Below are 15,132 nucleotides of genomic sequence, written 5' to 3'. Positions count from 1 at the left end.
CCAAATCAAACTAAACACAAGCAGCCAAAATTATTATCGCCCCCGGGTGGGCTCGAACCACCAACCTTTCGGTTAACAGCCGAACGCGCTAGCCATTGCGCCACGGAGGCTATTGTTGTTAAATCCGAATATAACTGTTGGAATTTTTATAATCAGATGTATGTTTAGAAAACACCACCTTTGCCCTCGCCCTTTTGCTATTTGTATGTCATCACCCTCTTAACTCATGTGGCATACTAGCTTCTACCAGTGATTTCACCCGATTGAGTAGGAGCTACTCCAAGCACCCGGAAAATAGTCGCCTATAACCATCCTCAATCAGTGGGCTTATCTAACACTAAGACTTTTCAAATCAAGCTTCGGTGTCATTTAAAGTATGCAAACATTTCAAAAAATATAAATATATAAAAAGCCTAGTCTAAAATAAAAAATGGAATAAGTGGCGCCATCTACCGGCCACAAAATACTTATAGAAGCTTGGCTCAAGATGAAGGCAGGATACCTTGGCACAGAATTTAAGCTAAAATTTCTAATCACTTAGGTCTTATGAAATAATGTCTTGTTCATACAGAAACACTTTTAGTTGCTGCAAGTTTTTTGATCGTGAAATTAGTAACTCTGAATGTTATAATTTCACAAGGGATTATATACCTTATCTACTTCCACTTTTTATTTCATTGGTATTTTTCGAAAACAAAGACTGTATTACGAATATCATTAGGAGGGATACGGAGTTTCATTTACTCAAAAATAACGGTACGGATTTTTATGCAGTTTTCTACAATTTAGAAAGTTATTCCTAAATTGTAGATCAATTCACCACACAAAGCGAGTGCACAGCCTGCTTACAGTGCTAGATTTTATTTTATTTTTAAATCGTTTTTCAAAGTCAGCTTCTGTTTAATCTTACAACAATATTACCATCTGAACCAGACCTTTTACACTTAGCACACTTTCCCAAGGATTAGAGCGGGCGGTCCTAGTAATTGCCTAAAATTGCCTTTTTAATACATTTACCGAGGCTCCTGCCTTAACTTAATGACAAAAATGAACTTGGTGAGCGTTATAGAATATACTTTAGGTTTATAAGAGAGTCAGAATCGCTGAACAGGTGGTAAGACTTTTGGACAGGACGGTAATGAGCTATGAGTGTGAAAGATAGTTTTAGGACGAAAAAACTCGAAAGTTCAGACCAAAACAATCAGTAACGAGTGAACTAATAAGATATTTATGATATTTAAAAAATGAACGGTTCCAAAGCACACGTAGAAAACGTTTGAAAACGAAACTGAAAACGTAACGTTCTCGTCCCCGTAGACCCGCATTAGAAGCTACTTGTTACATCGCATTTCGTTCTAGACCAAAATCATCAGTTACCACAGATAGCATGGTACATACAAAAGGCCTTAGATGTAACCATAGCCATACTTATAGCTAGACTAGGCATAGAAAGATCCCCTAACTATCATAGACAGATACCCCAATACGTACATTGCACAGTACATAATATACCATGCATATGTATGGGGTTGTATGGCAAAAGCAATGTTCATTATAGAAATCATGGAGTCCCACACTTCTCGAGTGGCTCTTGACGCTATCAGAGGTGTGAATGATTGCACTAGAGCGGCGAATTATGGATACGGTAGTTTTTTAATAATTAATGCGCAGCTTGAGTTGGTGGGGTAGAAAATTTCGTAGATTAATTTATAGGACCTACAGTTTGATTACTGTTAATTTTCTGCTTTGAGGTTTTTTCTGCAGTGTTGTAATTAAAGAAGTCCAAATTATGTACGATACTTTAAAAAGTTAACACGGTGAAAATTGGAAATCAGAAATGAAGTATGAATCAATTACATAGATTAGGTGCACTGTCTCATAGTCAAAAAAGTTTTTATTTCAAAACCTACACAGTTACTTATGCAAAAAATAATAAGTCTCAGACAGAAACTCCATAATTTTATTTAAAAACACAACCCAAAATTATTAATTCCATGTACACAAATACCGCATCACATTTTAAAGAGAGGTAGGTGTGAAAGAGGGTAGGTCTCCTTTGTCGAATCATAATAGGCTTTGTACCGATATGTCACGCGTTCGCAACCAACTTACAAAGACCCCTCATTTCCCTTCAAAGACCCCTCGGGGAGTTCCAAATTTGGGGTCTAAGGAAGGCGAGGGGGTCCCGGTTAAGCTGGTCAAGGTTTTCTATATCAGTCAGTTTATTATTTTGAATGAGAACTTTTTGTTTGAAGAGATGGGGATAGCGTTGAAGTTTCTTAATGAATCTTTGGTTGAGTTGCGCGATTTTTTTTTGCGTTCTGTCTTTGGGTTATTAAGTTGGTGGTGATTTTGGTGCCTCTTACTGCCGATTTCAATAAGCTGTGTATCCGTTGTATTCTGATTAGATAAATATAAATGTGCAATCGAAAAACGGATCGGTTGTTGTATAACGAAGTCGGCCAATAGTTTAGTAGATAGGGCTCATAAATCAGTATGGAGATGATTGGTAGGGCTCACGTTATAAAGATCAAGTATGTAACCGACCAACTAAAATGTTTGATTACATTCGCGATTACCATTAACGTAATAATCTTTTTAAAAAAACTATTGGTTTGCTGTAGGTATGCTTTTGATGTAGGCTCTTATTAATACAGAATTTTAAAAAGTCAGCAGCTAAGAAGAGCTCTATGGAAACAAAGTTACTTGGTAGCAGAAGCTAGTTACTTAATTATATTCAATAGCAGATAATATAAATGAAATTTGAGGCATACCTCTCTCAAAGAGGCTTTTAAACTCACATTCCTCATCGATTTAATACCTACACAGATTTTGTTATAATAAGGCCCAAGTTCACTTACAAGATAAACTAATTTTCTGTGAATTTTCACGTTAAATCAAATTTAACAGTTGTTTTAAAAGAAATGGTCGTTTATATTGTATAATTCCAAGATTCTTTCATTTACGTCACAAAATTGGTGTAGACACCAATGGCTGATAAAAAGGTGAAGGAAAACATCTTTAGGAAACCTGGACTCATCATCCTCCTGCCCTTATCCCAATTTTATTTGGGGTCGGCGCAGCATGTTTTCTTCTTCCATACGCTTCTATCTGCCGTCATCTCACAAGTAACATTCTTTCTTACCATATCTACTTTCACACAATCCATCCATCGTTTCTTTGGTCTTCCTCTTCCACTATATCCGTCCACGTTCATACTCATTACCTTCCTCACAACATGACTCTCATTCCTCCGCATCACATGCCCATACCACGACAGCCGGTTTCCACGCAGTTTTTCTGATACCGGCGCTACTTTCAAACTTCCTCTTATATACTCATTCCTCACTCTATCCATTCGCGTAACTCCACACATACCTCTTAACATTCTCATCTCTGCCGCATGCAATTGTCTTTCATTCGTCGCTTTATATAAGTATATAGTCTGAAATCACCAACCCGCATTGAGCAAGCGTGGTGATTAATGCTCAATCCTTCTCCGTGTGAGAGGAGGCCGCAGCCCAGCAGTGGGACGATAAAAAAAGGCTGTAACTGTAACGTCACAAAATAATATCAAAAAAATATAAAGGTACAAGTACACCATAGACACTACTCTTACAAGTGTACCTACCACAGACACTGGTAGCCATTAACCGACCCCTTACCAACATAATTATATCCTACACTACTTACCATATATTTTCCACTAGTTTACCCTAGCTACCCCTCCCTTTAGTCTAGGTTTGTGCCTAGGCAAAGTAATTCAAAAGTACATAGTCTATGGTTTGTGAGGGGTAAGTCTTTGATGTAAATGAATAGAAATATGTCAAGAGAGGCATGACGCCATCTTGTCTTGTAAGGGGGAACGAGTCGGTAGAAAATAGTTTTTTTTTTCTTTTTTATGTGATTTTTGTTTCCTTTTTTCTATTTTGTAGTTGAAGTAGTGGTCTTAAGTTACACGGTAGTTTTATGACAAAAAAACTATTTTTTTTGTTATTTTATGGTGTCTATTCTTTGAAAGTTGTGAAGCATTTTCGTGAGAACCACAAGATAACTTTTTTTGCATACTTTCTGGGGTAATTGAACCTGTATAGCTGTGTTTGTACAAAACAATTTGGTCGTATTGGTTTTGAACTTCTTAGAGAAGAATTAAATTAATACATCTTTTTCAGTAGTAGAAAAGTCCTTTGCTTCGCACATGCGCAGTATATAATTTCAGAGTTTTGTACTTAATTTTGGCAAAGCTAGTTATTTATCGAAATCTCTACCTACAGTTCTTCAGGTATATAGTGTTTCTACATAACTGTATATGATTTAATACATACCTACCAGCAGACAGAATGACATCTTTACTTCATATAATAAATATGAATACCAAAATACATACTTCCATAACAGTTTGTAATATAATATCAAGATTTTGTTGAGGCCGTCTTAAGCACGAGAAAAAATATGAATTATTTATAAGTAAAGTCTCAGTTTTCAGGAAATTCTTATATTCATATATATACAGCTTTCGTGAGTCCTTGAGTTAAGATAATATTATACAATGATACTTCAAACATCTTGAGGAGTAGGTACACGAATAAATTGCAAAGTTGAGGTAAAATTTGGTTTTAAGCTGGAGATAATGAGGTTAGGAATTAGATGGGTGGACGTGCTAAATTCAAGTTATTTAATTCAGATTACTCCATATAGTGTTAGTGCAACTTAGCCCAAGGTCTGGTAGATAGTGCTGCGGGTTTTTCGAATGAGTTACCGCGGCCCTGGTACATAAAAGGCCTACGACGGAACACGGCGGTTTTTAGTCAGTAAGAGTCTGACGCTCCCTCACCGCTGCTAACCCACAGCGGGAGGGGTCATTTGATGATTTTTGACGTCGATGTCCCTGTATGTACATTTATCTATTATCATTTATTTACTAGAATCAACCTTATTTATAATTTTTGACGTTCATAAGTGCTTGTTAAGGCCTAAATGAAATAATGATTTGATTTATTTTGATTGATTTGATCTTAAGCCCACCAGTTTTAACACGAATTTCTAATTCTTTGGGCTTATGTTAATCATTGTCTAATTTCTGATTTAAGCGATGCACTAAATAAATGAAAAATCGTCTTCCCGATTTTCATTCGCATACTGAAACAACTATTTTCCCGCATCGATAAAAATCAGTTATCTACACAGTACCCCGTGGTTTAAGCCACGTATTCACTGGGAAACAATGTTTCAGATACACAGTTTCTGAAACATCACGTAGATGTTTACAGCAACAATGTTTCGGAACTGCCGTCCACACCGTCAGATGTTTACAATAGGTTTATTTGGCGTTTATAAACAATTGTTTCTCAGTGAATACGTGGCTTTATTGTTTATCAGTCTTTCTGAATTGTAACTACCGAAACAACTGCCGCCGAACAAATGACAGCCGGGACCTACCATTTACCATGCCTTGCTAAACATTAGAACTCGTCATGACATAAATATACCTATGGTTACTCATCATACCGTGCGGCTATCACTTAGCCCTCAAACCATCCAAGATAAAGACATTAAAAACACCCTTTTCTTTACTAAAAAAATGCATGTATGTAAGCTTAACCAGCATCTTATGCCCTAAGCTCCCTGTATATGGGACACGTTGGTTTCCACATTATGCGAGCGGGCGCTCCGCTAAACACCGATTACTGGCACACGCAGACTCTTCAGAGGCCGTAGACCTTCGTATGTGGTTGTAGAGTTGGGATGGTATAGAGAGGACTTGAGCAAGCGTGGTGATTAACGCTTGGTCGTTTTCTGTGTGTGAGAGGAATGTGGTCTGGAGTGAGACTTTAAAAAGGCTGATGATGATGGTGATATGTTTTGTGGTGGAAATTAAAGTTTTGTCGAGCATAGATAAACCAAAATTGCATCCTTGAATGGTTTAAGCTTCTTCAGTACTATTGAGTTGCAAATTTGATTTGCTGATTCTTTTTAAGGACTGTGCGGTACAAAACTCGTAAGAGATTAACTTTAAATCACAATCTCAAAAACGACTTCAATAAAACTAGAATAAGTGTAGATCACTCAAAGCAAAAGAAAATTTTCAATAACAAGGTACATTTTCAGTATCTCTCAAGTTTTACCCTTATGCCACCTCTAACCATTCCTAAGTCTGGCCACCCCTTTGATCGCGCCAGTGCCGAGGGAAAGCACACACTTTTATAGTTAAATTAGACCACAGCGTTGCATTAATGTGATTTCCCGACCGACGGTGTACGCATTACATGCAGCTACTAATATTTTAGAAGGGAGGATAGACTTGTTAGTCATAATAGTTATTTTAAGTCATCTGTCTAGCCTTTTCTTTGTTTAAAATCGGGTTGTAGTTTAGCAGGGGTATACTAGTGTTCTATATGGAGTGACTGCCTATCTGATCTCTTCAACCATGTTACCATAGCAACCCGATACTCCTTGGTATGATCGGTTGTCAGATTTGTAGGCTTTTGAAACGTTTGAAACACGTAATAAGTAATAACTGTCAAAAATGTGCAAAATGGCCGCCGGGACCCGCAATTTTTACGTGCTCTCTGTAACACAGAGGAAGACACAAAAAAAATGATAAAAGCCGCATGAAATTACATTCTGTACCTAGTACTTCAGTTTAAAATAATGTCATCTCTTTGATAATTTTAGATAAAAAAACTAACTCGTCACAATTTACTAACTCCATGACATTTACGCAATATCTTGTTAGCGGGTAAAAAGCGCGCGAATTTATTTTTTCTTTTTCGAGTGTCATTTGATGCTTGTTTATGGTTCGATGGAGGTCTATTGACAACTGGTAACTTTTTAATTATATTTTATAAAGGTTAAAGGAATGAACTACTTTGGTTGAAGACCCCTTTGGTAGACAATGCTTTTTCATGAATAAGTAGAGGGAAGTTAATTATGATAACTTTTAGCACTGAACTATAGCGTCATGATGAGCAAATTCTTATTTTTCATTGTGTCGTGTAGAGTATAATCAATTAAGTTCATTTTTTTCAATGTGGACTGATGTGGACTCATAATAAAGAAATGTACGAATTAAAAGGCACTCGTACACAAGTAGACCCAATTTTACAAAGGCTCGAGGAGATCAGGTAACTCTGGCTAACGCCGATTGAAACATAATTAGGAAAAGGCTAGGCACGTAATTTCTAGGCCCACATTTGACATCATGAAGTTGGGCCCAAATACGCTTACAAGCTAAAATACAACAAATAAACAAAACTAAAAAACCAAATTCACACAAGCAAAGCAAAGACAAGAAATAAAGCTGCAACATTTTCTTATTGTACCGCTTTGCAAAGGCAACTACGTTCTGCCTCTCATCATAAACCATGTAAAAATAATATGAAAAAAAAAACGTACAGTGCTCCCAGTATATTTATAAAGACAGTGGAGGGAAACTGAAGGAAAAACAAGCCAAGTGTGTTTGGCTAATGTAAGTGTACGGTTCTGTAGGTATTCTTCAAAATGTAATACGAAGAGTCAACTTTTCAGGAAAGAAACGTCGTATTTGAGGCTCATTTATTTTACTTTTCCAAAATATTATTGTTAGCTAGCTCGATGATTAACTATCTCTGTATGAGTCGACAGCAATAAGGAGGAATTTTCGACTCATTTTAGCTATAATGTAGACAATATCTCTTTTATTTTTTTATAGTAGAAACTCTGTATATATTTTGTTGTAAATAAAAAAGATGGCTGATGTTTATTGGTGAAAACCGCATAAAAACCTATGCATTAGCAATTTGCATAATACATATTTGGCACAGATGCAGATGATTATTTATTTTGCAGTAGTTCCCTCTGAGAATTCTCGAGGGAAACAGCTATTATACATTACACATAGACGTTAACTTTTCAGTGCAGATGAAGTCGAAGACAAAATCTAGCATCATAATGATTTATCTATCATATACATACATACAGTCAGATTTATAAGACAACGGACATAGCAAGACCAAAAGATCCCTTATTCTCTACGGAACCCTAAAACTGCTCTTACACGATGCTGAATTGCGTAAAAGCGTTGAAGACCGCGTTCAATGCGAAGGCTAACGTTTGTGAATACGTTTAGTTTCTACTTTTGCATTCATTTTAGTTTAGTTATAATATTTTTGTTTACTCCAGCCTTTGGGCTGTTTAGCTTACTGCGGGACTGTGTGTATGTGTGAAGATTCTATATTATTTATACTAAATAATTACATGTAAATTAAATAAAATCGATTTAGTAACTAAACCAAAATAATGAAAAAAATTAATGACCCGACTCTAGAAATAAAGCCAGCTCTTTATAATATTAAGTAAGTTTTATAATAAGGTAGGTAGTATAATATATATTTTCGAAATCCTAGTCATGTTAGACACAAGCCATTCCTCCAAATTGTATTCTAATCACGTCTCATAAATTTTATAGTCAATCTGAATCTGAGTACTTTCTGTACATAAATTCTATAAAGACCTTACAACATTAAGAAAGGGTCAACAACGTTTTTATTTCGCATTAGCTCATAGTTCATTACAAAAGAAAACCCCCTTTTACACAACTTCACTGGTCAAGCAAAAACAATAAACAAACAACCCACAAGATTTAATTGAAATCACGTCTAAAACATTTTATAAACTGCAAAATAGTTTTTATGCACGGAGTAAAGAAACATGAGTGGAGATGCCATAATGCGGGTAGGTCAAGCCTTCTTCTAGGTCAAATCCGTACAGTGGGTATGACCTATAGGTTCAGTTACAAGTGAACTAACGAGGCGTTCGGGGTCTTTGAGACATCTGTCAACTATTTATGGTGTTACAAAAATAATCTGGTCCAAAGAAGGCGTGTAAGGGCGGAGACAGTAACGTTCCTCGTTCCCCCAACACCCGCATGTTGTCGCGCTACTTTCTTAGGAGATTTTCCGTTATGCCATCTCCGCTAGTCATTTTATTCTCCATGATTTTATGTGAATGCCGAACGCAACCCCATTTAGTACATAGACAATGGACAATTTGTTTTTTTCTATAGCACCCACTGGCCAGTTGGGCCACAGTTAATAGAGCGCCATAGAGTAAAATTCTAAATTGAAATTGATTTTTTATAGCGAGAATTGGCGGCAATATTTGACAGATGCTTTGTACGGTAGACCGCACATCAGTGGTAACTGTCATGCACCTTAACTCAATAGTAATAAGGACGATTTTCCAATAAAACTGTTACCACTGACCTGAGGTTGACTGTACATGACAGCATTTTCACACCAGCGTATTTTCTGCTTGATTTTTCGAGAACGATGCATACGGTGTTATAGATGATGTCGCGAGTATACGCTCTATACGCGCGGAAAATCCGGTAGTAGATATGAAAGCTCTATTTTGCGCTATACGTTGGAACGTCATTATTTATTATTTACGTAAGATTACACCTAAATTATACGCGGTATATTTGAATCAAGAAAATAATATTTTAGAAGAATCTAAACAAATATCTAACTAAATATCGGGACACCATTTTACACGGTCGGTTAGCACATGGTAAGTTTATTAACTTGTATATTGCATTTGATGTTCCAAATGTATGATATCTCTTAAGAGCTGAACAATAAGTTAAACCGTAAAATAATGTACAATTTGTTTTTCAAAAGCAGTTGCGTTAAAATTATTAGGCACATATAACTCAGTGCCTCATCTACGCGTATTTTTTTGCAAAATCTTTGATTGTGGAGGACAAACAATCTTGCAATAAAGACTTATTATTAATTGACGCGAGAGGAGGGTCGCTAGTAGTCCAGCTGCCTACCTAGACCAGGGGTCAGATGTTCAGTGTTGCCAGACTGGAAATCAATAAATCTACTAAGATAAAAAAAACGGACGTCATGGCATTAATAAAATAATAATTTGGAAGAGAAGTTCCTTTTTTATTTATTCGAAATAAGTAAGAATATAGATAAACAACGTTAAATTAAACAAAACTAACAAATCTTTATTTTTGGAGATTTTGTATTTTAACGAAAAAAATAGAAATACGGCAATGACATCTGTGTTCATCAAAAATTCATCATCAAAATGTATATGTATCATATTTTATGCCAATATAAAGGGATAAACGCTAAGAAGAAGAAGAAGATTTTATGCCAATATCGGAATGCATTAGTAAAATAAAAATACCTACCTGCAAGAGCTTAAATCATTAAGTATAATGTGCAGCTTGTTCTGTAGCTAAAAAGTACGTATTAGTTTATTTTACATAACCTGGCAACACCAAGTTATGACCCCTCTCATTGCAAGGCAAGTGCTTCTATAAAAACTATGGTCATTATATCCCAAGTACGATTTTTAATCTACCGGGTTTCTAAATAGGTTTTATATGGATTTTTCTACGTAGAGGAGAAGTACTAATAATGGACATACTTATAGGTCCAGTGTTCATTAATTTATAATAAGTTAGAGCGTAGAAAAAATGGATATCGAAGGGTCTAGAAATAGAAATAGCTTACCCTGGGAATTGGTCTATACTCCGTTTGAATAGGCACTTAATCTTGATAGGAGTTTTTAAAGAAATAGGCTCTTTCAGTAATAGAAATTAAACATACTTACCTACTTAGGTATTTGCAAATCCGGATTGCTAATAAGGCCTAAGGGTACTAGAAAGCTACCCATTTCGGTTCAGGCTATATTTCATTAAGTACCTATTAACATAGATTGGCTTAAACCTCGTCCTAATTGCTGATTACCTAAATATAGACATAAGAAACTATTTATTATTGGTTTTGACAGTTCTTCGAGTCTGCAATACAGTACATACAATCTTGCCAGAAAATTTAAATTAATTTAAAACTAGCTAAGTGTGTAATCCACACGGTTCCAGTTCCATACATGTCCACAGGAACTATTTCCCACACCTGGGTAAAAAGTTTGTCAGGCTCTGTTTGTGTTCCATAATACCATCATTTTGGTTTAAACGTGTGCTCTTGCTAAACCTACTGATTTCAATACCGGATTATCTTATATTTTTTCATCAATTTTCTTGTCGGAAAATAAATAATTTTTGTTAAAATCTAGCTACGAACACATTGTATAGTTTCAAAAATATAAAATAGAAAACTATCTAAAACGTTTTAGTAATATTTTTGGGCGGTCACATCGGCCATTTAGTCCACGTCACTGGTACACAGCAGTAATTAATTTGTGGGGACCCACCAAAGTGGAAGAGCTAAAAAGTTTGGCACAAGTGAGACACAATAAGCGAGTTATGACGATAAAAATCTGGTGTTCGCAAAAATGCATGCGGTTAATTGGTTTTCAACTTTAAAATCAAGGAGACAAGTCTGCTATTGCAAAAACCAAGATGACTTTTCGACTGATTGTTTTTAGGGTATTTAAATTCATGGAAACAGAGAAGGATAATTTCACAAACTAATTGAAATTAAATTCCGAATAACAAAATGAGGAATTTGGCTCTAACGGCGGATTTCTATAACGTATCTATCCATTGCTTTAGTCTTTCAATTTGTAATCGAGTTTGAAAGACATGACTTGTAAGGAGTAAATAACAAAATTCAATGTTCAAAATCCACTGAAAGTCTACCAAATCATTTTTAAACTTGCTCTAAGAATTTATCTAATTCTAATAAGGAGCTTATTGTCTCAAACTTGTTTTGAAGCAACTTCCTAAAGACAAAAATACGAAAAACTAAAAATGTTTAGTCATTTCCTATTTTTACATACCATAGAAATAACAAAGCGAACTGTACCTATTTAGAAGATCTACACTTTTTATACACCTATGTTTTTACAAATAATAAGTGCCATTTTCCCGCTATCATTTTCAACTTAAACCAACCCCAAATCGCGAATCAAGTGTCGATATATTAACCATCGATATGGCCGACCTAAATTGCGCGCAAAAAATATCGCTTTTTTTTTAATACACACTGCCATGGAACCGTCTACAGCCTAGTGCCAACTCGCGAAATTGAAATCCAATAATTAAACGTATTCGAAGTTAAATTCTGCGCAACGAGGTTTTATTTAATGCTTTTTTAGAACGTTTTTTTATGGTTTGAATATGGTGGGTTAAAAAAAAAAGATGGTGAGATCGATGGTTCGTCTGGCTGCCATTTTAGGTTAATTCATCATTTACTTCATTCAATAATTTACTTCATACCTTTAATTATGTTAGATACATTAGGATTAAGCATTTTTAAAGCAAAGAAAGGGATTTAAACATGCATTGTTTCTATTATTTCAATACGATTCATAATTATATTATTATTTTCACGAACAACAATGTTACTAAATATTTTGTTCCTTAACAATTGTCATTTTAACTAAAAATATAAGAATGTAAATATATTAAATAGTTTTCACATGTTAACAAACATCAAAAAAATCGCTGAACCATAAAAATTTAATTCACATCAACATTTTATATTACAAATAAACTTAATATTTTTGAAAAAATATCCAGTTGACTGGTTTTGTAAGCACACTATTATACGACATCATAATACAAAACGGCTAGGCAGAACAAAAGTGTAGTTATTAATAGTGCGTCATAGACAAAAGACTTAGTCTATGGTCCAACGCCTCTATGATATGGGGGCTAAATAATAGGGTCTTACTGTTTTTTTGAAATTTAGAAAGCTGAAATTTTAATGGTGTTAGAAAAGCTCTAGGTTTATTTATTATGCGGGTAGGTGTGAACTTAGGTATGTAGCTGAACTAAGTGTGAACTACGGGTTTGCCTGTGTTTTAGAAGCTTTTATTTAACTTGCAATTAATGTACCTATGTCTATGTACAATATAGATATCAGTGTTAAGTTTATTTTTTATGTTCAGTTTTAAGTTTATATATTACCTACTAGCCGTTTTCCCGCGGTTTTACCCGCGTCCCGTGGTAACTACTGCCCGCACCGGGATAAAATATAGCCTATGTTACTCGTGGATAATGTAGCTTTCGAATGATGAAAGAGTTTTTAAAATCGGTCCAGTAGTTTTTGAGCCTATTCATTACAACCAAACAAACAAACAAAGTTTTCCTCTTTATAATATTAGTATAGAAAATATTAAGTTTGTGTAAATAAAAATTAAAAAGATACGTGGTTGAATTAAGAACTTCCTTTTACTTGAGAAGTTGGTTAATTCTAGAGTAGAGTTCTAAAAACACCTTTCATTTTATTGTAAAAACATTAAAAAATAAACGATATAGCCCCAAAATGCGTCAAAAAATAATCATTAATTTTTTTATTACAATTTCCTAACCTTTTTACGAGTGACGTTTTATTTGCCGCCATTTTGAACGTCAAAATAAACGAATTGCCTTTAAAAATGAATAAGGTTTTCATTAAACAAGATATATTTTTCTAATGTCTACAAAATGCGTCGCCGAGATTCTATCTCAACCTTTCATGAGGCTCTCCATAGACATTAAAAAAAATATAAAGAGTTCTCAGGAAAAAAATGTTGGAGATTTTCCTTTACGGAACACTGAGGTAAGAAGAAGTAATATAATGGATGTGGTTGAGTTATTTTTGTAGGATTTCTCGGGAATGTGTGCATAAAAGCTACTGATCCATTTAACATTTGTCAAGCAAGGTATTTCCTTGGATGGGTCAACATAAGTTGAGCATACTTTATTACACGAATTCAGACAGATTAGCGAAATCGATATCTAGTAAAAATGCAATAATTGCCATACTGGTTGCGAAAATTACTTTCATAGAACTAAAAAACGTTATACGTCTTTATTAATAAGTATATATAATATGGCCTTAACTTATAAAATATGTCTGTCTATATTATCTATGTAAAATCCCAATATCAGCTACGGTTATTTTGTTTTCGAAAAATGATATCAAAATATAAACATTCCTTCATCCTCGCCCCAAAACTTCGAAGGACCGTAAATAACGTAGGTATTATTGCATATTTCTCTCAAATATAAAGTCGTCCACTGTCCGCCATCTTGCTTCCCTCAATGAGGCAATACAGCTGAAGTGTTGCCCACTTACAAAAATGTTGCCAAGTTAAATTAATACTTCACGCTACGCACAGAAGAGGTTAGACTGGTCATTTTGTATTTTTTTTTATTTTTCGTATCGGGAAATATGGAGAAATATTTTAGGTAATTGAAAAAAGGTCTTTTCGAGTGCTTGCCTACTTTTTTGGGGAAAAGTTTGTCTTAAATGAAAATGGGAACAGCATTCAAGTCTCTTGATGGAAAGCAAATGATTTTCGGTTTCGGTGCTATTCTCAAAGTGTTGATAACTTATAAATAACGAATATAAAAACTGATGTAGTTTTGCTTGTCAGTTAAAGGAAGATCTATTTTTGTCACAGTGAGTAACGACAATTATTTATCGTGTCAACAATTCCTTATAAATCCTCCTCCTTCTTTAAGAATTTGGTTAAAAATCGTCCTCAGAATCCTGAAAAACATCAAATAATGTTTTGAAATGTATTTGATGAACTAGTTTATGTGCTATCCTCGTAGTGGATAGTCGTAATGGTAAACTAATGAGGTAGCAAATGAAATGAGCTCACGACACTTGTGATTGTCGCGTATACGCGGGATACATGGGTGATGTTGGGCCGTATTCATAGTCTTGTTGCAGTAGGTTGATCTAAATATACTTTATAATTTTCCACATTCTTTCACTGTTGGATAGCTAAACTATCCCCGAGTAAAACAGGCTATATTCTATCCGGGTACCTACAGTAGTACCCATGAGACGCGCCACACACAGATAATCAAACTTATAACATCACCATTTTTGCGACAGAGATTAAAAACTGCTCATTACATATTAAAAGAAAGACACTACTAAAGAGTGTTTTCAAATGTATTTGGTCAACTAGTTTATGTTGCGTAGGTAATGCTAGTGAGTCGTAATGGTAAACTAATGACGTAGCAAATGAAATGAGCTCACGACACTTGTGATTGTCGCGTATACGCGGGATACATGGGTGATGTAGGGCAGTATTCATAGTCTGGTAGCAATAGGATAAATAAAACATATTTTTTTAAGTTATTTGCACTTGTTTTAAAGTGACAGCTTACGGGTGGTTCATATATACGTACGGTTGTGTCACATACATGTTACCCAATTTTAATGG

The 15,132-nt window shown here is 34.9% G+C and overlaps 1 non-coding gene across 1 annotated transcript; it reads right to left on the bottom strand.

The window, feature by feature from the left end:
* Positions 1-37: 37 nt before the first annotated feature.
* Positions 38-110, bottom strand: Trnan-guu (transfer RNA asparagine (anticodon GUU)). Its single transcript has one exon. It is a non-coding gene; the product is annotated as a tRNA-Asn (tRNA).
* Between the last annotated feature and the right edge of the window lie 15,022 nt (positions 111-15,132).

Source organism: Helicoverpa armigera, chromosome 27, assembly GCF_030705265.1.
Source record: "Helicoverpa armigera isolate CAAS_96S chromosome 27, ASM3070526v1, whole genome shotgun sequence".
Classification (NCBI taxonomy): Eukaryota; Metazoa; Arthropoda; class Insecta; order Lepidoptera; family Noctuidae; genus Helicoverpa; species Helicoverpa armigera.
Note: the sequence above shows the minus strand (reverse complement) of the source record. Positions and strands in the feature narration are given on the sequence as shown.